The following is a 25,379-nucleotide window of genomic DNA, read 5'->3' as shown; positions in this document are numbered from 1 at the left end:
CCAGTCATTAACTGTATTTTTCAAAAACATAATTTTTTTTTCTTAAATGGAAAAACTTAAGAAAACGTATCTGTCATAGCACACTTTTTGCAGGGCACAATCATGGCTAAAACAAGCTATCAAGAGTGTTGACATAGTAGCAGTGCTCTTCTCAAATAGCAAACTTCACAGATTGTCTAATGGGACAGATCTTTTCTGTTTTGGATCAAACTAAATAATACGCTACCAAGGCTGTCTGTCTGTCCAGGATTTTAAATCACCTGTAGCTCGCAAACCATTTGACCTATTGACCTGAAATTTGGGGTGATGATTGGCCTCAAAGGTCAACCCTGGAGAGTCAAGGTCAAAAATCAAATAACCTGAACCCTGAAATGTGGTACACATATACTACACTGAAATTCTGCACTACAGCTTTATATTAAAAGCGAAGAGTTTTGGAATTATTAATCTTTTTATTTTTATTTAATTTTATTGTGGAATCAACTCTTGGCAGCAGGATGGCCATGGGTCGCATGCGTATGGGTGCCATTCTCATCCCTACCACCTTCGCTGCCACTTCCCCTGCCTCTCATATCTTAAATCATTCTTGAGGCAAATTGAAGACTTAAGGGCCAGTTTAAGTGAAAAATTAAGGAAAATGCAATTGCAACACAAAAACTGAGTTAATCAGTTTTAACGTGAAAAGATATTGACAAAAGAAGAGAAGAAGTGGGCCACTAGGGTGGAGAAAAGAAGAGCTGCTCAGGAAGCAGCAAGCACATCGATCTCTGAGCAAATGAATGGTAAATGTACAGAGAAAGAAAGTCAAGTGTATTCACTGCGGAGATATATTTGTATACATAAACCGGCACTGATATATGAAATATATGGTACATCTGTTCCTCCTACCTAACTGAAACTTAGAAGACAAAAGAACCCAATATCCTAAATCTCATAGAAATATTACTATAATGAGGAGAAGAATGTTTAATAATGTACTATCATCATATATTTAAACACAGATAAAAGTATACCTCTTAAGAATCTCCTTTCAAGCTTTGATCATTTGGGGTATCTGTTTCTGACAGGCCTTACTTTGGCTTGAACAGGTTTTATAAACAAATATATGCTAGGATAAATGAGTGAATAAATGAAAGAATGAATGAATGGGTGTCTACTTAATTATGATAAATTATTTGGGACTTGGAATTAGGTAAGGGATAAAAAAATGCTTATTAATTTTAAACATTAATGTGTGATTGTTTTCTTGACTGAACTTTGTTTTACTCATTGCGAACTACTAAGTTTAATAAAACAAAAAAGTAATAGTTTTGCCACATTAGGTGGATTTTATAATTTAAAAAATATTAAACTTTGAATGTGTTTAATATTCTAATGTTTTAATAAATAGGTATCCCATTATGAGAGTTGAATTTAAAATCGCTGTATTTCAGACTGCCCTTCATGAAGCTGAATTTAAAAATCAGTCATGATGAGCAGAGTAAATCTGTGCAACCACCTTATATACAGCACTCACCGCATACTGACACATAACACCTTCCCGTGTTGCTTGCCAAACTGAGTTCTCAGTTAAATAACTTTTGTGTAGTTTCCTATACTGCAACTAGAGTTTACTGTAAATAAGGTTTTTGAAGGTTTTTGAATTGCTGACCAAACACTTGCACCGTATTTTTATATCATATAGAACAGAGATCCTTTTCTCTGCGCGTACCATCCTCAGGAATTTAAATGTTCCAAAGTACCAGTATTTTTTGGTCTTAAGTTGTTAAGTGCTGAACTGTTATTAGGCAAAAGTAAAAGTGATATTTCTTTATCCTCTCTAAATATTGTATTTGGCGTTTTCCAACAAGGTATTACTAACAGTTTTTTGTGTATATGTGAAAGTATGTCTGTGTGTCTTTTCATTTTTCTTATGTAGGCCTAATGTTATTTTTGTTTGTTTTTTTTATGTGTAAAAAATAGTGCAGCTTGGTATAGAATAAAATTTATAAATCCTTAAATTTTGAAACTTTCACTTTGAACAAAATACAGAGTTCAGAGCTTGAACTTAATTTGTGGCAAAGAGGGAGTGATTTCCTTTCAGGGTAACAACAAATGAAGAACAATTTATTGGCTTTGGGGGATTTCCGGCCTGGGGTTTATAAAGAACTTGCTGAAGTACCCATAGTTACCCAGGTGTAAATAAATGGAGAAAAACTGTATTTTAGAAATACAATAGGGCTAAACACAACACACAATAGAACAAAAAATGTATTCTTGGACAGAAGCTTAATCCAACAATTCAATAAAATTGTTATACAGATTAGTTGCAAAGACTTAAGTTTCAGTAGCCCTTTTAATTGTGTGTCTCAGAGAATATGCATTTCTGGTAACACAAAAATATATTGTCACATTGGAGAGATTTGCCTTATGTTTTAAAACATTACCAAATGTCTAGCTAATGTGGAACTTTTAAAAGACTAACTGCATTCATTTTATTTTGGAGAGATGTCTAATCAGATGTGTTCATGGGTTAGCGCCTTGTCCAAGGCTGGATCCTGTTTTGTGTTCAGTAGGGATGAGTATCTCAGGGATTACTCATGATGCGATATCATCATGATATTTTGCCAAGAATAACGATAATATCTTGATGGTTACACAATTGCGATAATAAATCAAAAGACAGTTGTCTCTGATATCATCACAATAGCTGATTTACTGAAGGAAAAATAATCAAACAATTCATCATCTTATATTTTATTAACTAAAGCTTGAAAATGGTACATTCTGGTAACTTGGAAAAGGCTGAATTTACATAAAAAAGTCACAGAATTACAATTAAATTTGCTTGTGATTAACTTGAATAGTTAGACGTTTGTATAATTTAATGTTGCTGTTCAACCTAACAAACATATAACATCTTTGGATATGTTTAAATTTCAAACATGCCTGCTCTTATTAAGGAACAGTAGCTGGTCAACATGCTCAGTGGAGAGTGTGCTCCATTGAGTGGAGATTATGCCACTATCAGTGGAAAAGGTTTTTTCTGCAGACACATTCATGTCCGGGATACATATAAATACTTTTGCTAGATTTGCAAGGATTGGGTATACTTGTGCCTGCGATTTCCACCAATCCAAAGGGATAGAGGTGGACACTGTGGGTATTGTTTCATCTCCTTTTCTGCTTGTGAAGCAGCAGTCACCAAAGGAGCTCTGGAGCTACAGTTGAATGTCTGCCCAAGGATGTCAGCCAGTGCAGTTTTTCTTTTCTTTGGAGTCTCAACAGTCAAAGTATCAGTCCCAGGTTCATTGATTATAAGCTCTTCCGTCCCATGCCTCCTCCTTGTACAAGAGTACATTCTTAGTGAATTTGTTTTCACTTCTAATGAGGCATCCTCCTGTGAAGGACACATTACAATATTATTAAAATAAGTAGTAAATAAATAATATGTTATATAGACATGTTATTATGCCAAAATTGTACAAAAATAGCAACAAATGAGGAACATTTTATTGGCTTTGAGGAATTTCTGGGTGGGGTTTATAAAGAACTAGCTGAGTTGCCCAGGTGTAAATTAAAGGAGAAAAACTGTGTTTTGGAAATATAATAGGGCTAAACACAACCCACAATAGGCCTGTGAAGAAAACAAAATGACATCATAGTAGAATATAAACAAAAATTCATCATTGTTAAGAGTAAAAAAAAAAAACACAAAAAAATTACCTCAGATCTAGATTCTCTGTTCTTCAAAACCCCATACTAGACATATGAAAATTCTAAGCAATTGCTAGAATGAACACAGAAATGTATAAATATCAGAGATCATAATAAATGAAATACTTTTTTTATACTGAAAGCATTTATTAAGTTAAACAATTTAGCATTTTTAAGTAATAGGAGGGTGAGGTGTAAATGCAGCTATTCCGTCAGTGAACTGGCAGATAAACTTTTGAGCAACAACTACAAAATGCCCATAAAATCAAAACAGAACAAAATAAGATAACAAAGCGAAACAAAACCGAAGCCCAATACAAGACACAATAATCATGGCCTAGAGAATAAAAGGGTCAAAAGCGAAAGTACACGAGAGAAACAAGCACAAAGATAAACTTTGAATATTTCAGAGATTTGGTATCGGATAAGGACTTGCACTCATAGCCATCCTTTTATCCTGTCGCATCGATTACACGTGGGTCCCAACCTCAGAGGCCATACCCCTGGCAACACTGGAAGTTGGACCTAATGACGGAAATAAACATTGATGATTTTGAGGACACAAAGTCATACCAAATAATGACAGTAACTGAGATACCTTTTCATTTTCTTTTTTTTTTGTGCAGTGGGTCTCCCTTCTCTCCTTTTCTCACTCTATCTGTGCAGTTCTTTTTACTGCTCCAGGATTTTTTTCCTTTTGTTCCTAGTAATTCTTCAGATACCACATACCTCAGGTTGAGGACTACTGTTATATAGTATACAGGCATTATCAATTTCTTTTGTATGCTGTTACAGTATCTATCTCTGCACCCGGGTATTTATCAAAAATATACCAGTTTTTAAAATCTACTACATAATTTTGTCTGTTTCATTTTATAATTAATAAAATAATATGTTTTCCACAAAACTCTGTATAACATTGAAAGTTCCCACAGAGAAATAATTACAAATAAGTTCCATAGTAGAAGAAAACTGTTCTCCATTCCCACCCAAATTTTCCACACTTTATTAATTTTTTTAAAATAATATTTAATTCATTTCTTTTTTGTCACTGAATCTATAATATGTTCCGTCTGATCTCTTAGCAGCTGGAGAGGCTGATTGACTCAGTGCATGGGTTTTAAATTTTGCTTCACTCAACCAGTTAAAACATTGCTTATCTATGATGCCAGTCCACTACCATATGATTTAAAAGAAATAATTCAAGAAATAGATTCCTATTTTATTAGCATAATTATTTTTTCACTGTGCTATTTTAAAAATGCATAGCTCTAGAGCTGGATGTCTTTTTGTTATTATATAAGTCTAAAACAGCTGTTTCTGACAAAAGCAGAGGCATGATATTCATTTTTTTCTTCACTAAAGTTCTCAGTGACAACCGCTAAGAAAACATTCCTGATTTTACTTGTATATGATTCTTCAGGCTGTCACAAAGCATGCACTGACATATTTTGTGGCAGCTTTCCTTACTTTGTATGAGCACAATGTGCTTGATACTGCCAGGTTAGGCTCCTGCCCATTCTGATTCTGAATTGGATCAAATGGGTTCAAAAATGAATGGAGGGTGGAGTGAAATTTATTTCATATTCATTATTCACATTTATATTTTTAAGGTTTAAGGTTCCCAGTTATGTGACTTCAGGGGTGGAATTGTAACTACAGTATAAAATAATTGTTCTGTTTTTTAAGTTCAGTAATAATTGGTTGGATAGGAACCCATCTCCAGATGGGTTCAAGTCTAGGTTCTGGATGGGCCACACAAGAATGAATCCCTTACCCTCTCCTGTGTTTTCTTTGTGTTTATGGTCATTGTGCTGTTGGAAAGTAAAGCTTCAGCCCAGTTTTAAATTTTAAGCATTCTGAAGCAGGTTTTCATTAAAGTTATCTCTGTAATTTACTCTGGTCAGCTTTCTCCTGACCCTGACTATTCTTCTACACCCTGCAGCTGAAAAACAACATCACCATATTGCACTGATGTAATGGTATTTCATAGGTGATAACTGATTCTCAGTTTCTAGACATGTTGCTTAGAATTGAGGCTAAATCATTCAATCTTGGTTTCATCAGACCTGAGAATCTTGTTTCTCAAAGTCTGAAAATTGTTTAGGTGCCTTTTTGCAAATTCTAAGTAGGTTTTCAGGTGTCTCTTACAGAGGAAGCGTTCCCATCTGGCCACTCTGCCATAAAGCGAAGAATGATGGAGTTTTGCAGTGACGTTTCTCCCATCTCCACACTTAGCTCAACTTAGCTCAACCAGACTGACCATTGAAATTCTTTTTCATCTCTCTTAACAATACCTTTCTCCATTGATTGCTCAGTTTGACATGGTGGATAGTTCTAGAAAGAGTTGTGGCTGTTTCATATTTCTTCCATTTAAAGGAAGGTCACTGTGCTGTTGAGAACATTCAATGCCACAGAACATGTTTGAACAATGTTGAACTGTGCCTCAGCACAATGCCGTCTGTACATTTCTTCAATCTCATGGTTTGGTTTTTGCACTGACATGCATTGTCAACTATGGGACTTTTTAAAGACAGGTTTGTGTCTTACCTAATCATATTCATCACTTGAATTGACCACTGGTGAACTCCAAACAAGGTGTGTAAAAATCTCCATGATGATCAATAGAATAGGATGCAACTGAGCCAAAATTCAAAGCAAAGGGTCAATGTGCTTTTTCAGATTTTTTTATTCTAAATGAATTTGTAAAAATGTTGTTTTGTCATTCTGTGGTATTGAGTGTTGCTTGATGAGGGAAAAAATAAATTAAATGATTTTTGCATAAAAAAAAGATTTTTTCTGAATATTTTCTGAATGCAACATACATACTGTACACACAGACAACCACACACACACACATACATCTACTCTCTATATATAAAATCCTAAGCCTAAAAGTGCAACGATTTTATGTCAGGTTTTTTGTCACGCTTTAAATCAGGCTTATTTTAAAACCTACATATATATGTTTGGTATGGTTGTCCATTCATGTGCTATGGTTTATGCACTGCATCCAGTAGGGGGCATATGCTCCCTGGGAATATCTTCATTAGAGATTGCAGCTTTTACTAAACTAAAGACTCTTGGTTTTTATAACATACACACATACACACATATCTATTCTATATATATAAAATCCTAAGCCTAAAAGTGCAATGATTTTGTGCAACAATTTTATGTCACGTTTTTATGTCACGTTTTTTGTCACGCTTTAAATCGGGCTTATTTTAAAACCTACATATATATGTTTGGTATCATTCTTTTCAGAATATATTGAACTTTAGTGTGATGTTGTTAGATTTTCAGATTCTTATTCCGTTTTTAAATTATAAACTAAAAAATATCAAGGACTCACGTTCCAAGAGACAAGACTTTGTGCCAAAAGATTTAACCACACTCGGGGCCAGAAATAAAATACAAAGAGTAGGACAGCTGCTGTACAGGCTTTTAAATGTTTGAAGCGCTGCACGAGATGCAGATCACATGGCACAGCAGCAGCAGCAAGCCAGCAGCTGATCGAGCAAAGAGGAGGTAAAAAAAAAAACAACTGTATTTGTTTCCCATTGTATCACCATTTAAGAAGGGTTTCAGAGGAGTGACTGCATCTCCTTTGGGTGCGTTCAGCCCCCCTCTTCACAACAAGAGTGGCAGAGACGTGAAGTGGCTGGCGCGTAGAGCAGACCGGGGGGTTGGGTTGGTGAGCAAAGTGAGCAGGGGCGAACCCCCTAGGATTCAGTATCTATATACTGTATATATATTGTTAGTGTGCTTGATGGCCATGAAAGCTTAAAATTTTTATTGCTCCCAGGTAAATAAAGAATTTCTTGAGTTAATCTGTTTACAGATTCTCATATTTGTCCAGTTGCTTGGACAAAACTATTCAACAATGTTACTTCATTTTTATTGCACGTCTTTCTGTTTTTATTTTACATTAATGTTTTTAGTTAAAACCTTTCATTCCAGCAAAGCACTGTGATGAACTGTTTTTGTGATTTGACAGCATTGATATATAAATATGTTTGTATGTGTTTAAGCATTATTTATATATAATATTATAATTATCATATTATAATGTTATTTGTGTTCCCAAGGTGCAGGAAGAAAACAGACATCCTAATACTGATATATTTTTATTAAACTTTCAAGTTATTCAACAGCAGTGTTAAAGAGATAAGAAATGTGCATGCTTAATAAGCCCTGTGTAATTAGCAAACCATGAATGACACTAATTACTAAGCAGTTATCAAGAAAAGCTAAAATTATTATGTAATGATTGCTTTATAATAAGAGTGTAATTTTTCTACAGTAATCAAACATTTACCCCACCTGTAAATTATTGTAACCTATGTGTTCTTCATCCCAGAAATTTCTTATAATAAAATCATCTACACAGTACAGATTTGTTGGCTCAACGCTCAGCGATATGAAAATCCTGATACAAATGTTTCTGTATTCAAAGATCATAGAAGGATATTCATTTGAAGGTTCAATGACATTTTGAAATGAGAGCATCATATATAAAGATGTCATAGAAGTAGCCTCCTGCAGTGAAGTTAAAAGCAAGAAGAGCAATATGAATGCTATCAGAGTTTCTGGAGGCTATGAAATTTTAAGGGCTTTTTATTTCCTTTTTAAAAGAGAGAAGAAAGAGTTTTATGCTTTAAATGTAAACTTTTTAGACTGATCACTTCATTCTCTGTGTAGGTTAAGTTAATCTTGGCAGTAATTCTCTTTTATGATAATCCTGAAAGTGGAAATAACAGCATGTAAAAGAATAGCTATGTGCGGTGTCTGATATGAGCAGGTCATATTTGATTCTGAGAGGTATTTTTGAATAGTTGCTGAGTTTATGAATAATTAAGTACTGATGATGAGTCTTAATTCCACGTCTTATACTGCTGTTCTGCAAGAGCTGGACTTTTTTTTGAAAATTCAAATTTTGGTTAATAACCTGGTCTACTGAGCTATGCCAAATCACACTTATGTTACACAATGTATATTGTAAAAAATCTTGAAAGAAAAATTGCCACAAATATGTGGATATGTTCTGTTTTCTGTATTTAGGGTACAATGAGAGATCCACGTAATGAGAAGCATTCGGGGTAAGGATGGGCAACTTTAGCCCTCAAAACAGCTTTATGCTGCCTCTGTACAGTTGAGATGTATCTTGTATCTAGCAGAGAGCTGGTTTTACATAAAATGGTGAAATTAAGCTAAAGTAGCCATGCACTTTTCAGTTCTGAGCTCTGTTTTCCTTTCTGTATGTGGCACTGTGAAATCTGCATGCTTAAATGTTTACTACATATGCAGGTGAATTTACTAAATTTGAAACAGTGATGAGTGATTAGTGCCTCACAGATCTAACATACAGCGTTCATATCCTGGTCCTGAATTTGCACGTATTTGTGTGAGTTTTTCTCGAGGTACTCTGGTTTCCTTCCACATCCCAACAATGGGAATGTTATCATTTACTAATTTTAAACTGGACCAATGTAAGTGAATGTGTATGTGTGTGTGAGTGTGCCATGCCATGAGCTTGTCTGTCCTGGTATTAATCAGAATACAATCAGGCTCCTGAAACTCCATAACTACATTGACTATGGAGGATAATATGGGTTTGTCGTATTTGAGAGAGTGAGATTAACTATATTACTGATGACAGACTCGAACCTTTGAGACTGGAACTCAATGAATGGATTTCTAGCTGGCAGAAAACAGTTAGTAAGGCAAAGTAGAGTGAGGTTTGGTTCTCTGTATCCAAAATTCAGATAAGAACTAATACTGGTCCTGCAGAGACAAGGATCCTTGAAGACTACAAATATGGTCTTATCAGTAGAGGCTGCTGCCAATGACAAATGTTACTGAAATGGTAGACAGGACCCAATGGGCTTACGTTCACAATGAGTGGTGCATTTGAAGATCTCATCAATTAGACAAAATGCATTTTCCAGTCCTCATGCCCTAATACATTATGTTAGGTATTCATAAAGTTCAACAACCTACTGTAGTTAAGCAAAGTAAAAACCTCTCTGCTGGGAGTTTCCCAGCATTTAGATAAATTAACAAAGATTTGTTATTTTTTGACATCTTTGTTCTCCCTGTTTTACTTATATGGAGTCCTCATTTAAAATCTTAGTATTTTTCCAATCCATTTCCAAAAGAAAAACATACTGAAGGAAAGTTTTTCAGGATGTATATACAGCAAATCCATTACAAGGTTTTAAAAATTGTTTTCTTTTATTTATTTGGAAAACATCTTTTAATATTGCTGGGAGAAGCTGTGATGTTGGGTGTTGGTTTCCAGTGACAACATTTAAAGTTAGGAAGGGAGATAAAAGTTTCACATGACTGGTGTATCATGAAAATACTACAGACTTTGATTTTTATGGACTGATTTTTAAGGAGCAGGTAGTTTCATTTGGCAACCAAATGTTGACTTCTTTTTCATTTACAAAAGATATTGTCACTTTTTCATGTCATTGTGCAAACACAAGTGTAGTTGAATAACATATTACCAGTTTTTAAACTGCTTCATCCATTCTAGAGAATAATAAATGGTTCACTTAAAGGGAAGGTGTTACAAAGCTGTTTTTCTTCTAATTTTTCTGAAATTCTCCTTATGTCCATCCATCCATTATTCAACCTGCTACATCCTAACTACAGGGTCACGGGGGTCTGCTGGAGCCAATCCCAGGGCACAAGGCAGGAAACAAACCCCGGGCAGGGCACAATCCCACCTCAGGACACACACACACACATACCAAGCACAATTTAGAATCGCCAATGCACCTAATCTGCATGTCTTTGGACTGTGGGAGGAAACCGGAGTACCTGGAGGAAACCCACGCAGAGAACATGCAAACTCCACGCAGGGAGGACCTGGGAAGCAAACCCAGGTCTCCTAACTGCAAGGCAGCAGCGGTACCCACTGCGCCACCGTGCCGCCCATTCTCCTTATGTTTTTCTTACAATTCACTGTTACGGTTTAGGCTTTGAATATTAGGGATTTCAAGTTTATTAGCTTTTTGTTTTTAATATATTTTAACAAATTAAAATATTTTCTGTGTGATTTTCTTAGTTTTAATGGATGCATCTTTTTTGGTATATTTTGATGTAGCGCTGGTACACAGCCTGATATCTCAGTGTGAAAGGATAACAGGTCAGCACCTCTTGATTATATTCTTGGCTTTGATGTCTGATACTCTGACTTTCTGGTTTCAATCCACACTATTTTTTTCTTGGTTAACATCTTGCATCTTGATCGTTTTTCTTTATTCTCCAAATGACTGCTGAAGTCTTCCAGTCTTTCACTGTCTCATTACCTCTCCCACCTCTTACCTGTAAACGACAAATTTCTTACAGAAACCTTAAAAATATCTGTCCCTCTATCCTTTCTGGATCCATTTCTGATCTTTTACTGTCTGCACCTATTCCATCAACACTAGGTAGTTTTGTTGACCACTATAACTCAGCCCTTCACTCAGCATTAGATAAAACAGCTCCTTTAAAACATAAGGAGGTTTCCTTTAAACGTTCAGCTCCTTGGTATAACTCAGAATTGCGATCTATGAAAGCAGCTGGCCGACGCCTTGAGAGAATGTCACATAAGACTGGCCTCACCGTGCACATCCAGGCTTTCTCTGACCACCAAAGAGCTTACAGAGAAGCACTAACTTCTGCCAAGAACACCCATTATGGCAGAATAATAGAAAGTGGCCATGATAAACCAAGGGGTTTGTTCTCTGTAGTTAATAAACTACTCGAACCCGCATCTGGTCCAACTACCTCTTTCACTGAAGTCTGTGAGGAATTCCTCCACTTTTTCCGTAACAAAATTAAAGATCTAAATAATTCAACTAACATAAATATATCATCTGTTTATATCTCTCCCTGTTTTCCCACTCCATCCAGCTCCTTCTCTAAGTTCTCACCAGTCACTTCTGCGTTTGTTAATAACCTGCTTTGTAAGATGAGGCCGACTGGACCCCATCCCCACCACACTACTTAAATCCTGCCTTCATGCCATAATCCCGACTGTTACAACAATAATCAATACATCCCTCGACACTGGGTTTGTACCGCTCACTTTTAAAATTGCTTCTGTAACCCCAATGTTAAAAAAGTCTGGCCTTGATGCTGACAATCTTAACAATTTCCGGCCTATATCCCACTTACCTTTCCTGTCAAAAGTTCTTGAGCGTGTTGTAGCTTCCCAACTCACCAATTACCTAACCTCTAATAATTTGATGGAACCCTTTCAGTCTGGTTTCAGGGCGCGGCACAGCTGTGAAACTGCTCTGCTACGGGTAACCAATGATTTGCTTATGGCAGCAGACTCTGGACAAACCAGCATATTAATTCTGTTAGACCTCAGTGCAGCATTTGACACTGTCAGACATGACATCCCACTGTCCAGAATGGAGAACATGCTGGGTATCTCTGGCACTGCCCTCCAGTGGTTCAAGTCCTATCTGACTGATAGGCAAGAGTTTGTTAGTCTTGGCAACAGCAGATCCAACTCCGTGCCAGTCACACAAGGAGTCCCCTCAGGGCTCTGTCCTTGGTCCTCTGCTTTTCTGTATTTATATGCTTCCCCTTGGCCATATTATCCGTAGTTATGGATTGGGTTATCATTTTTATGCAGATGATACTCAGCTCTACTTCAATGTTAAAAGTGGAACTTCATCAGAGCTTTCTCAGCTCACAACCTGCCTTAGTGAAATTAAAACCTGGATGGAGAAGAACTCTTTAAAATTAAATTGCAATAAAACTGAACTCCTGCAAATTGGGACTAAAATGCAACTTAATAAAATGAGCTCCTTCCCAGTCCATCTTGGCAGTGATCTCATCAGACCTGCCTCTACTGTAAAAAATCTTGGTGTCATTTTTGATTCCTCCCTCACTTATTCCGCCCACATAAATCACATTAAGAAACTTTCTTACTTTCACCTCCGTAACATATCCCGTGTTCGCTCCTTCCTCTCCTTCTCTAATGCTGAGAAACTTGTCCATGCTTTTATCATATCCCGCATCGATTATTGTAATTCCCTACTGGCAGGTGCCCCTTCTAATCTTATATCACAGCTCCAGCTTATTCAAAACTCAGCTGCAAGAGTCCTTACTCGAACCAGCAGCAGCGAGCACATCACACCCATCCTGCTCTGTCTTCACTGGCTCCCTGTGTTCTACAGAATCGAATATAAAATCCTACTAATAACCTACAAAGCTTTAAATAACCTCGCACCAAACTAAATCAGTGACCTTCTCCATCACTATGTGCCTGCCCACCCACTAAGGTCCTCTGATTCTGGTAATCTTGTTGTGCCCCTCACTAATCTACACTCCATGGGTGACAGGGCCTTCAGCTGTATAGCGCCCAGACTCTGGAATGACCTACTGAAATTAATTAGATCAGCTGACTCCATGAATTCTTTTAAAAAACAACTCAAAACTCATCTGTTCAGGAAGGCTTTTAGCTCTACTTGACTTTATTACCTTTCTCTCAGTTTACTTCTCTGTCAAGATGCTCATGTAACCTGTATGTGTGTGTGCGAGACCATCAATTATGTTGTCTGTTTTTTTTCAGAATTTACTGTCTTAATCTTCTTTATTTATTTATCTGGTTTGTACAATGCTATATACTGTATATTCTGCCGTTCTTTATTATATTCTGTAAGTGCCTTGAGCATGGGAAAGGCGCTATATAAATAAATGTATTATTATTATTATTATTATTAGGACTAAAAGGGAAGTAGACAGTATCCTTTTGAGCACCAACCCTTCTGTCTCTAAAACACTGAATTCCCTAAAGTCCATAAATATTTCAACTGGTTACATTAACAAAGTCAATGTTTTCATATATGTCTAATGAAATTGGCAAGTAATCCATGCTTCCTCTGGTTTAAACTTGTGCTGTACACCATGTAGCTGGTGCTTCATGAATTTGAAAAGTCCAGAGTAAGAGTGACACCACTCTTCATAAGAAGGTTTGGTTCCAGTGGCAAAGACCTTCACACTTCTGCTTTGCCACAAAAGTTTGATTTCACATCTGAATAATAAAGTTTCATCTAGCAGTACCTAGATTTGGACTACATATCCCTAGCAATCAGCTTCTGGATGGTGAGCCCAAAGGTCTACATGCTTTCTTTGGGCTGAGAACAGCTGGGCAATATAGGTCACATTTTCACCTGAGGCACACTAACAAACATCAGCCACATGGCTAGATCCATAAGAAGGTCATAGTAGCCATGGTTCACATTGATTGAATGAGAATCATCCTGAATCTAATTTAGTATTGTTTATAGGATTTCCTCTCTTCTTGGTCTAATTTGCTCAATGTAATTTAACCAGAAGCACAAGACCCCCATGTACATAGTTCTAACAATCAAAGAAGAACATAGTATAAATCCTTCCAACAAGGCAAATGAGAGTGACCAAAGGGTCAGTGCAGCAGCTACAGGTTTGTACTAGACTATGGAAGTGAAGAAGAAACTAGGTCTAATTTACACAAATATAATATCACCCTAAACAATACACTGTACATCCAGGACCATAGAAAATAAATTCTTATCATATTCTACTCTGAGATTGCAGTCAATAGGATTTAAGATGGACATTCCTGGTAAAACACAGTGGTTCTTGTTCAATTAAAAGGTCAGCATGAACCACCATATATATTTCCATGTCTCAATTTATACTGAGCCTTAAATGATTAATTTATTGGTCAGTTTATCTCCTGTCCCTCATCTATGATAACAAAATTCAAGTTGTAACTGAAGGTATCAAGTTGAGGATACACAAACTGACATTTATATTTAATTTTGTTGAACTTATTCTGTATGACAGGGTGAAGAGTTACATAATCCAGGACGATCACAGATTTGAGTAGCTGCTCCTCATGACTAAGTAGAGTACATTACATGAATTGGGGCATCTCTCGAGACATCTAGCAAGGATTTCGTCCAAACACCTAATCTGTGTCATGTTTCAAGGAAGATCCAGCAGCAATTCCCGGACATGCCGAAGAAATGTTATCTGGAAATTCCCATGAATCATGCAGAAGATTATTGCTGAGATTAAGGATTTCTGGTCTGACTAACACAGTCTGTTCCCTCTCATCAGGAGAAGTGTGTTGAAAATGAGACAATAATAATCTGAGCCTTTGTGAGTTTGTGAACAAACTTGTTCTTTTTAAATTGACTGCAAGAAGAACGTGTCTGTGATATATCCACCTACATATTGTACATAGACAAGAAATACAACAAGCTTCTACTTGTTGATCTAATTACATGCAACAAAATATTTGCTATCTGGTTGAAAGGTAGGCCCACTTGATCTACATTATAAAACAATATGTCCACTTACATCTACAATCCCAATTTGCTGTTCTACCTTTCTGCTAGAAAATCATTTTCAAATTGACCTAACCCTCCGAACTGATCCGTTTCAGACAAGGAGTAGCTTTTTACACTCGACAAGGGGAAATTTCAGCATTTATGAAGAAGTTATATGCTTCCCCAATAGGTCTCTATGTTACCATACTAAATTGCCCTCTGGTTGCTCTTCAGCAGAATGCATCACTGATCTCTGGTTTTGTTTGAAAGCTCTAGGCAACCACTGCATAAGTGTTCCCTTGCTACCTAGCATAATTTACATAATAGTAAGACATCACTAGAACCTCCATATACACCAATAAGTTTCCTTTATAAGTGTCAAGAAATTATTTCAAGACAAATATATGATTCCTACTGAGGTGTGGCTCAGTATAAATTGAGACATGGAAATATATATGGTGGTTCATGCTGACCTTTTAATTGAACAAGAACCACTGTGTTTTACCAGGAATGTCCATCTTAAATCCTATTGACTGCAATCTCAGAGTAGAATATGATAAGAATTTATTTTCTATGGTCCTGGATGTACAGTGTATTGTTTAGGGTGATATTATATTTGTGTAAATTACAGCATGAATGTAAATTCAACTAACACCAACTGCAAGTAAAAAACAAATGTGAAAGCGGTCACTTACATAATCACTTTTTGAAAGACGTTCAAGTGAAAATTGAAAGAATTTGCAAAATACACACAGAAGGCAACTTAAACAGTCCTCTTTGCCACTGTAATGCTCATAAATGTAAATGTATTTATAAAGAAGTAAACACCAATTCTGCACATATGTATTTCCTTCTTTTTTAAAGACAGTTTAAACTTTCAATCTAGTTTCTACATGTATACCAGAAAATATTTTTGTTGTTTTTTTTGCTTTTTCTGTATTCATAAGACTGTGATCTTTTACTCATTGTATTAATAGGTTAGCAGTAGGCAGTTGTTTTCTGGGTTACATTTATTCTTACTTGGTTAACATGAAACAGTATAGAGACAGATGTCACAAACTGTAAGAATGCAAGCTGTTTGATACAGAGATACAAGAATACCTCTGACCAAAACATATCACATTACTAACAATGATTTTTTTCCCCCTCATACAGACCATCAATGAAACAAAGGAGACTTTATGTTTTTATTTATTTATAAACTGATAAAAACCCAAGGGCAAAAGGGTATTGTTTATTCATGTTGATTGTGACTTTAAAACCACAAATCATTGCAGCCCAGAAAAAAGTTAGAAACAGATTATTTTGATATTGTGTTTTCAAGAGAACTGTGAACCTGGATTTCATTTTCATTAGTATATTAACAGGTATCATTACAGCAATGCATAGATTACATTTTTAGTATCACTTTACAGAAAGGGAAGAAAATGCAATTGAGACATTCAGTCTCGCTTGCCTATATCCTTCTCTGGAGTTTTATATATTCTTCTGTCTACAACAGAAGACATAGTGGCTGGTCCTTTTATGGGAAACCAGCATTCAATCCGCTTTGTCTGAATGAATCAATATTCTTGTGAAATGACACCATGTTCAAGTTATTTTATGTTATGTTGATGGTCAGCTAATTTTGGAATGGAGACATTTCTCCTCGAGGCAGAGTTAGTATAATTTAGTGGTAAAAATGTCAGTCGAAAGAGGCATGTAGACCCTTGTGTCAGACAAAAAGGAGGCCAGATGTACACATGAAAATATTTACACAGATTTACATATTTTTAATATGGATTGTACCTTTTGGATATAATTTTTTTTTATTACACGTACTTATGCTTCTAACTAGCTTAAATAATACAGATGTAGAACCATTAATTACATAGCTATAGTGTATTTTAATCTTCATGTGTGTTTAAAGTATGAGCTAAATGGATTGGGGGTGGAATACTCAAGCAAAAAGCATTGGTCAGTTACTGTAGGAAAAAAGTATGTGAATAACAAAGATGTTTAGCAATTCCTTGACATCATGCTTGGATTTTTGCCAAAGGGTGTTTTTAATCCACACTTAATGAGGAAAATTAATTATTAGCCCTCAGCAGTGTGACGATACCTTGAGAGATGCAACTAAAATGTTGCTCTTTTTTTCTTATTTCCTTGCACATGTTGGGCACCCACTGTTATAGATTTTTTATTTATTTTTTTAAATGAAGCAGGCACTGGACAGGCAGAATTTAGCGTGTGACCCATTCCAATCTTCACTTCATAGGAATGTTGCTTTTTTGTTAGAAATGGGCATATTATTTGTTTAACTGAGATGCATGAACACAACTGAGAAATGACCATGAAACCTTGAGCAGGCAGGCAGACAGACAGACAGATAGACAGTCTGGCAATTCATTGAAATTATTCAGTCAGATGAAGCCTTCAAAAGAGCAGACTGAGCAGTGCCGATTCATGCACAGAGATAAAGTGCTGGCTGCAAATATTCATTTAACACTAAATAAGAACATGTAAATATCCATGATTGCCAGACAGAGAGTTAAGCAGGCAGCTAAATAAAAATTACATTTTATTGCAGACATAAAATTTGGTTTAACGTGTGAATAAAAAATAGAATTAACGTAGAAAACATTTTCATGGCCACTATTACTCTTAGCTTCTGTGTTTGTTAGTATTATCTTTAATTCTATTTCTTGTGCACATGTTATGCTTGTCGTAACTCCATTTGTATTCAAGAATATTCCTAAATATTTGCTTTATCTCATGAATGGTTTTGAAATCAAAGATTTAATAAGAAAGCAATTTTTTTTATTGTGTGATCCTGCAATTACGCTACTAATGTTATTCACAACTGTGAAAGGCTCATCTATGCTACCCTATGTGCTGCAGTTTAGATAATATGACAACAGCCCAGCATGTTTTATGAGAAGCTTGACTGTAACAAACTATGCCACTTTCATCTCTCTCTCTCTCCCTCTCTCTCCTTGGTTAGCATTATTAAAGTCATTGGACGTTTCTAATGTTTGTTTTACAGTCTTTACTGAAATTTTAGTTGGATCATAAAGGCTCTGTGTGCATTAAAATGCAGTCAATACCTGTCATAAAAATTAAAGTGAATAATTGCTCTAATTCATAGCCTTTGGCTCTTTAATATTGATAGTGGACTCCTGAGTGCAGTTCTGAGGAGAGCTATCAAATACTTGTGTGTTCCCGGTTTTCAGATGCTAATAATAGCTTGTACTTGATTAAAAAAAAAAAAAAAAAACTGTCCTGTTCAGGATCTTTGCAGAAAAAAGCAAACGACTGCACAAACACATCATTTATCCCAGACTGACCGTGTGACATTGCTACCTTTTTTCAAGAAGGCTCACATGCAGTGCATGCCTACAAATTTGACGTTGTTTTTCTAAGCCTAATTTATGTCTCAACTTTGAATAACAAAGTTCATAAACTGCAGTCTGAACATCTTCATAGGCAAAAAGAGAAAATGCAATGAACTGATTTTATATGATTTTATATATATTTACAGATATACATATCCAGCATATACAGTGTTGATAATGAATAATATATGTGTAGAATGCATATCAAACATAAAATTACATGCTAAACGAATAACTCATTATAACATTTTGCTGAAAATAAAATTACTTAAAATATTAGTCAAAAGAAAACTCTTTCGTATCTTCATTACTACAGCATGCTCAAAACTCTCCACTTCATATTCAACTTCTTTATTTTGTTGTTTGTTTTTTATTCACATCTCAGTAAAGCTCAATACAATTTTTGCTGACATGAACACATAACTATGCTCTTTATAATCTAGTAGGGATTTCAAACTTACTAAATGAGTGTGCCAGAGTAGTTATAATGGAAAGCAATCCTGGCAAAGATGTGATAACCAGAGTGTTCATGTGAAACAAAGGGTCAGTTTCCAAAATCAGAGAGATGCAACAACGGGAAAGAACTACAGAGTGCTAAGGGCATTTACTAATATTAATTCCTGCATTACAGGTTAACCTTAATCTTTAACAAATCGTTTATAAGATGTCAAATACTTTATAGTGCTACAGTAAAAACTACAGTACAACAAATTTTCTATTTGAGGCAATTGAATTTATCCATCCATCCATTTTCCAACCCGCTGAATCCGAACACAGGGTCATGGGGGTCTGCTGGAGCCAATCCCAGCCAACACAGGGCACAAGGCAGGGAACCAATCCCGGGCAGGGTGCCAACCCACCGCAGGACACACACAAACACACCCACACACCAAGCACACACTAGGGCCAATTTAGAATCGACAATCCACCTAACCTGCATGTCTTTGGGAGGAAACCGGAACGCCCGGAGGAAACCCACGCAGACACGGGGAGAACATGCAAACTCCACGCAGGGTAGACCAGGGAAGCGAATTGAATTTATAGATTAATTAATAACATTTTATTAGTTGTATCTAAATATCTCTGATTAAGAAAGTGTGGTGTTATTATATTTTACTTTGATATTTGCTTTAGATTTCTTTTTCAATATTACATTTTCATTGTGACATTTATAGGCACAAGGATACTAATGTACAGCAGCTTTCAGAGAAAGGAACCACTTGTCTGATTATGCAAAAAAGTAAAAAGAAAAATTCAAATAACACTTTTTGATAGTAAACACCACAATAGGCTCTCCTGAAATCCATTCAAGTGTTAACCAATGTGTCTGGACTGAATATTACAACATGTTGTTAAGATCTTTAGTATCTCAGTTACATGTGTAACGATATTCAAGAACTATAATCTTAAATGACTTTAAGCTATAATACTTGTTCCTTTAACTATAAACCTGCCATTTGCAACAATACAGTTCATGTTAGCCTCAGTAGGTTAATGGAAAAGGGGATATTATGTCTGTAATATTGTAGGATAAATGATTATTGATTTAATAAAGGTTGAAATAATCATTAGCCTTCATCCATTTTACTGACTTTTGCTGACCTTTTTACTTCTCATTCAGGGATCAAATTTGATTTTTCAATACTGTGATTTGATCATCTCACATATTTATTGGAAGTACAGTAGAAAGACTGTGCAACATTCACTCCAAGTCTGCAGAATGCCCAGCCTTTGCTTAAAAAAGAGCACTTTTTTCCACTTCTAGTTTGTAATGCTGTTTGTAAGTCCTTCACAGGATATTATTTAAAGATTTTCCTTTTAATGTTTACAATAGATAATACACTGTTTTTACTGTAAATTATAACAACAGTTTGGGTGTTCTTTAAAGGTTTTATTACCTTTTGTTGTTAACCATTTAGCGCATTTTAAGACAGACATGTGCAGTTTGCACTTTTTGTACCTGAATGACTAGAAGTAATAACTACTAGCCTGTTACAATTAGATGATACTAAATGTTTTATATAGAAATATTTCATAGCATACATACACATACACTGTATATGTATATTTATAAAGCAAAAGCTACTGACATTTGCAAATCATAAGACAAGATTGCAAGACAGCTTTTCTTTCAAAAGCTCAGAGGTTAGTAGAACAATTCCTCCTTTCCCTTTTATCAAAGAGGGCAGTCTCTTCCTAAGAAATAAATGACTAGTATGTGGCATTAGAGATTTAGGGTCTCTCCCCCTGTGGGCCTGTTTTGAATCATTTCAATCAGAAGCAACCTTTCAGTTGAAGGTTAGTTACCAGTGGCAATAACAGGCAAATTATTCTTTATTTTATCCAGTTCCCCTTTTTTACATCTCTTTGGTTATGAAATCATAAAGAGTAGTCCTCTTACATCTCCACATACCTTCGGTTTTGGAGGTTACTATAAACACCTGATCATCCTTCAGGGGCGTATCCTTTCTAATACACTTCTGCTCCCTTCTTGAAAACAGAACAGAGCAGTTCCAAAAGCATCTGACATTGCCAACTCTCTTGACAGTCATTTCCCCTATGATTCTGGCTCCTTATGCAGAAGAAGGTGGAGCAATCTGTGATGACACACATGTAACAAACATACTGTAAGAAAATTAGAAGTTTAATAAAGGAAGTAATTCCAGGCTAAAAAAATGTACCAACCCTTATGTTTTCAGAATGAAGTTAAGTTTTGTGACAACATAGCGAGACTAAAACAGCTCACAAAAGCATTACAAATGTCTGTTGTTTATATATTGTAATAAGACAATAGACTGCTACATCAGAAGGTATTAGGACACCATGAGGGCCTTCATGTAATGATGAACTTTTATGAAAAGGAGTAACACATGGATAAACAATGCTTGTGTGTCTTGCTCCCTTGCTGAGGACCTTCTGTTCTTGTGGAAATGTATGATTGCTGGATCAGAAGATCCTGGAATGGAGGCCAGGCTTACAGTTATGTCACTTTGTCCTCTGGTGTCCTCTAATTAAACACTGTGACGGATGGCCGGGGCCCATGCCTGGCCAGGACGCATCTTCACCATATATACCAGGGGGGCAAGAGTGGGAAACCCAGTATCTCCCCCTGGACGCTAGATAGCAGCCTCCCTGGGTTGCAGCAGTGCCTCAGACTCCCCCAGGTCTTCATGGGGGTTGGAGTTCTGTGCAGCACTGTTGGGTTCCACAGGCACCGCCAGGGGATGCTGCAGCAGGAGCTGCTGGGCCCTTTTGGGCATTGGTCTTGGGTACCTAATAAAGGGAACCAGCGACCACCACTCAGCGGCCGGAGTCGGGTGGAGGAGGACAAGGTTGCCTGGGAGGAGTGGTGGTGCCAGAAAGAGAAGTGCTTGGTGTAACTTGTGTGTTGTTTGGGACTGTGTATTGCCTGTGGGGTTCACGGGGAAGACATGCCCCACAGGTGAAGAAAAATAAATATTTTGTTCTATATTATACGTGCCTCTGTGTCAATCTGTGTCTGGTCGGGCGCAATATAGCGCCTATCTTACAACACCATTCAAAGTTTGAAAGTGCTTAATATAACAGTACTATATACAGTGGTGTGAAAAACTATTTGCCCCCTTCCTGATTTCTTATTCTTTTGCATGTTTGTCACACAAAATGTTTCTGATCATCAAACACATTTAACCATTAGTCAAATATAACACAAGTAAACACAAAATGCAGTTTGTAAATGGTGGATTTCATTATTTAGGGAGAAAAAAAAATCCAAACCTACATGGCCCTGTGTGAAAAAGTAATTGCCCCCCTGAACCTAATAACTGGTTGGGCCACCCTTAGCAGCAATAACTGCAATCAAGCGTTTGCGATAACTTGCAATGAGTCTTTTACAGCGCTCTGGAGGAATTTTGGCCCACTCATCTTTGCAAAATTGTTGTAATTCAGCTTTATTTGAGGGTTTTCTAGCATGAACCGCCTTTTTAAGGTCATGCCATAGCATCTCAATTGGATTCAGGTCAGGACTTTGACTAGGCCACTCCAAAGTCTTCATTTTGTTTTTCTTCAGCCATTCAGAGGTGGATTTGCTGGTGTGTTTTGGGTCATTGTCCTGTTGCAGCACCAAGATCGCTTCAGCTTGAGTTGACGAACAGATGGCCGGACATTCTCCTTCAGGATTTTTTGGTAGACAGTAGAATTCATGGTTCCATCTATCACAGCAAGCCTTCCAGGTCCTGAAGCAGCAAAACAACCCCAGACCATCACACTACCACCACCATATTTTACTGTTGGTATGATGTTCTTTTTCTGAAATGCTGTGTTCCTTTTACGCCAGATGTAACGGGACATTTGCCTTCCAAAAAGTTCAACTTTTGTCTCATCAGTCCACAAGGTATTTTCCCAAAAGTCTTGGCAATCATTGAGATGTTTCTTAGCAAAATTGAGACGAGCCCTAATGTTCTTTTTGCTTAACAGTGGTTTGCGTCTTGGAAATCTGCCATGCAGGCCGTTTTTGCCCAGTCTCTTTCTTATGGTGGAGTCGTGAACACTGACCTTAATTGAGGCAAGTGAGGCCTGCAGTTCTTTAGACGTTGTCCTGGGGTCTTTTGTGACCTCTCGGATGAGTCGTCTCTGCGCTCTTGGGGTAATTTTGGTCGGCCGGCCACTCCTGGGAAGGTTCACCCACTGTTCCATGTTTTTGCCATTTGTGGATAATGGCTCTCACTGTGGTTCGCTGGAGTCCCAAAGCTTTAGAAATGGCTTTATAACCTTTACCAGACTGATAGATCTCAATTACTTCTGTTCTCATTTGTTCCTGAATTTCTTTGGATCTTGGCATGATGTCTAGCTTTTGAGGTGCTTTTGGTCTACTTCTCTGTGTCAGGCAGCTCCTATTTAAGTGATTTCTTGATTGAAACAGGTGTGGCAGTAATCAGGCCTGGGGGTGGCTACGGAAATTGAACTCAGGTGTGATACACCACAGTTAGGTTATTTTTTAACAAGGGGGCAATTACTTTTTCACACAGGGCCATGTAGGTTTGGATTTTTTTTCTCCCTAAATAATAAAAACCATCATTTAAAAACTGCATTTTGTGTTTACTTGTGTTATATTTGACTAATGGTTAAATGTGTTTGATGATCAGAAACATTTTGTGTGACAAACATGCAAAAGAATAAGAAATCAGGAAGGGGGCAAATAGTTTTTTCACACCACTGTAAATGAAACACAATTGTTTTAGCATGATGCTTTGAGCCACTAAGCAGTGAAAACAGACCTGATACCCATATGCTTTTCTAGCTAAATTCCACTGGAGGTTAGAATAACTTTATTACAATTACACTTACGTTTCCAATAAAAAGTTATTTACTAAAGCAAAGCATTAATTAGAGGAAACCCCTTTCAATGTATGCATAGAGACAAGAAGACCACAGACACTGACAGCAATGCTTAGCCATCATGCTGACTGAAATTTGAAGACTGGTGCAGTTTATAACATGCAGTAAACACTGGTGTGTCAATGTTTTGATGGATGTCAGTGAAGTGTTGTTCATTGAATAACCGCTCTTTAGAAAAAGTCACTCATTTTCAATGGCCTGTGTGTCTTCTGTGGCTCAAGCAGAAATCTAAAAATATTGTGCAAATGCTTAGTCCCTATTATAATCACACTCTCGTTGACTCAAATATTAAGACAAAGGACACAATAAAGCAGTAGTTTTCAATATAAAGAAACATCATATTAGATCAATTAGATTTTGATAAGAGCAGGCATCATTTATATTAGTGAAATGTTCTTCAAAAAGTCAAGCTTATTGTCATGTGTACATAGTACAATGAAATTTATGTTTGCCTGCTTGCATAAATTTAAGAAAAGGCATTAACAGCAGACGAACTGGCACTGAACATTTTTTTATGAATAACATCTGGAGAATAGATGACTTGCCAATATACCCTGTAGTAGATGAGGCATCATCTAACCAGAGACTAAAGTAGCTGAAACCCCAATTGTGTCCTCTCATTTCACTTGACTACAAAATCGATGGACAAAACCCAAATATCAGAGATGCTGATATGACAGTTTTATGCATAAAGATCAATGATGTATGTGGAAATTAGAAAATACCTGGCTTCTGTTAAAATGCTAGAAATGTTAACAATGATCAGTTTAGGATTCTGTCAGTTATTAGAAAAAAATGTTAGAAATTACATCAGAAGAAGTTCTCATCCAGTGCCTTATCAGTTAACTGGTACTTAAAAAATTGAGACTAATACCAGCCAATTTGGAGTAATTCCTATCAAATCATAAATAGTATGAAACATACTAAAGCTGGGAAATAAATAGCCAGTGTGAGGAAAGAACTAAGTCAGAATAAGACAAAGAAAATGTACTGCCATGACAAGTTCATGCAACTGCAGGCCTATTTGGCCTATCTGCTGAGACGCTGATGCAATTCCCTGTGTTTTTAAAGATGAATGACAGCCAGTTTGATAATTTATTTGAAAGGTTCTCCAGACAAATGGAGCATTTTGGCATGAGGGAAAAGTAAAAGGCCAATTCTTAATTTTTTCTGAAAAATCACCTCTTTATTTGTTCCAGGAGGGAAGTTTAGCTTTTTACACAAGCCCAAGAAATATTATCGTAACAAAGAAAAATAACAACAATTCTTCTCAAATATACACAAGATTTACAAAAAGAAGAAAATGTCTTTCTTGGCTAAAGATAAAAGAGAGGTCACCGTAAATCATCATAAAGGTGTATTACTATTAGTATAAAGGAATCCTAGTAGCATTTCCTGACACACTTTTCCTGAATAATACGTTGGCTGGAAGTATTTAAACATAGTGTGTTAGAGAGACAATGTGCAGCATTGTTCATAATGGCCATCAGTTTTGCCATCATTCTCTCCTTTGCTACTACTTCCAGGGTGGTTGAAAGTGCATCACATAACTGAGCCTGCCTTCTTAATCAACTTGTTGATTCAGTGGGCCTCTCTTGAG

General features: G+C 36.5%; 1 long non-coding RNA gene across 3 annotated transcripts in view; it reads right to left on the bottom strand.

The window, feature by feature from the left end:
* Nucleotides 1-2,730: 2,730 nt before the first annotated feature.
* LOC114657785 (uncharacterized) overlaps nt 2,731-25,379 on the bottom strand; it is a 62,143-nt gene continuing 39,494 nt past the window's right edge. For all 3 annotated transcript variants that reach the window (XR_007935883.1, XR_003717258.2, XR_007935884.1), the window contains 3 exons: nt 20,817-21,000; nt 3,706-3,769; nt 2,731-3,379 (listed from right to left, as the gene is read on the bottom strand). This is a non-coding gene — a long non-coding RNA (uncharacterized LOC114657785). The remainder of the gene's footprint in view (nt 3,380-3,705; nt 3,770-20,816; nt 21,001-25,379) is intronic.

Source organism: Erpetoichthys calabaricus, chromosome 9 (genome assembly GCF_900747795.2).
Source record: "Erpetoichthys calabaricus chromosome 9, fErpCal1.3, whole genome shotgun sequence".
NCBI lineage: Eukaryota > Metazoa > Chordata > Cladistia > Polypteriformes > Polypteridae > Erpetoichthys > Erpetoichthys calabaricus.
Note: the sequence above shows the minus strand (reverse complement) of the source record. Positions and strands in the feature narration are given on the sequence as shown.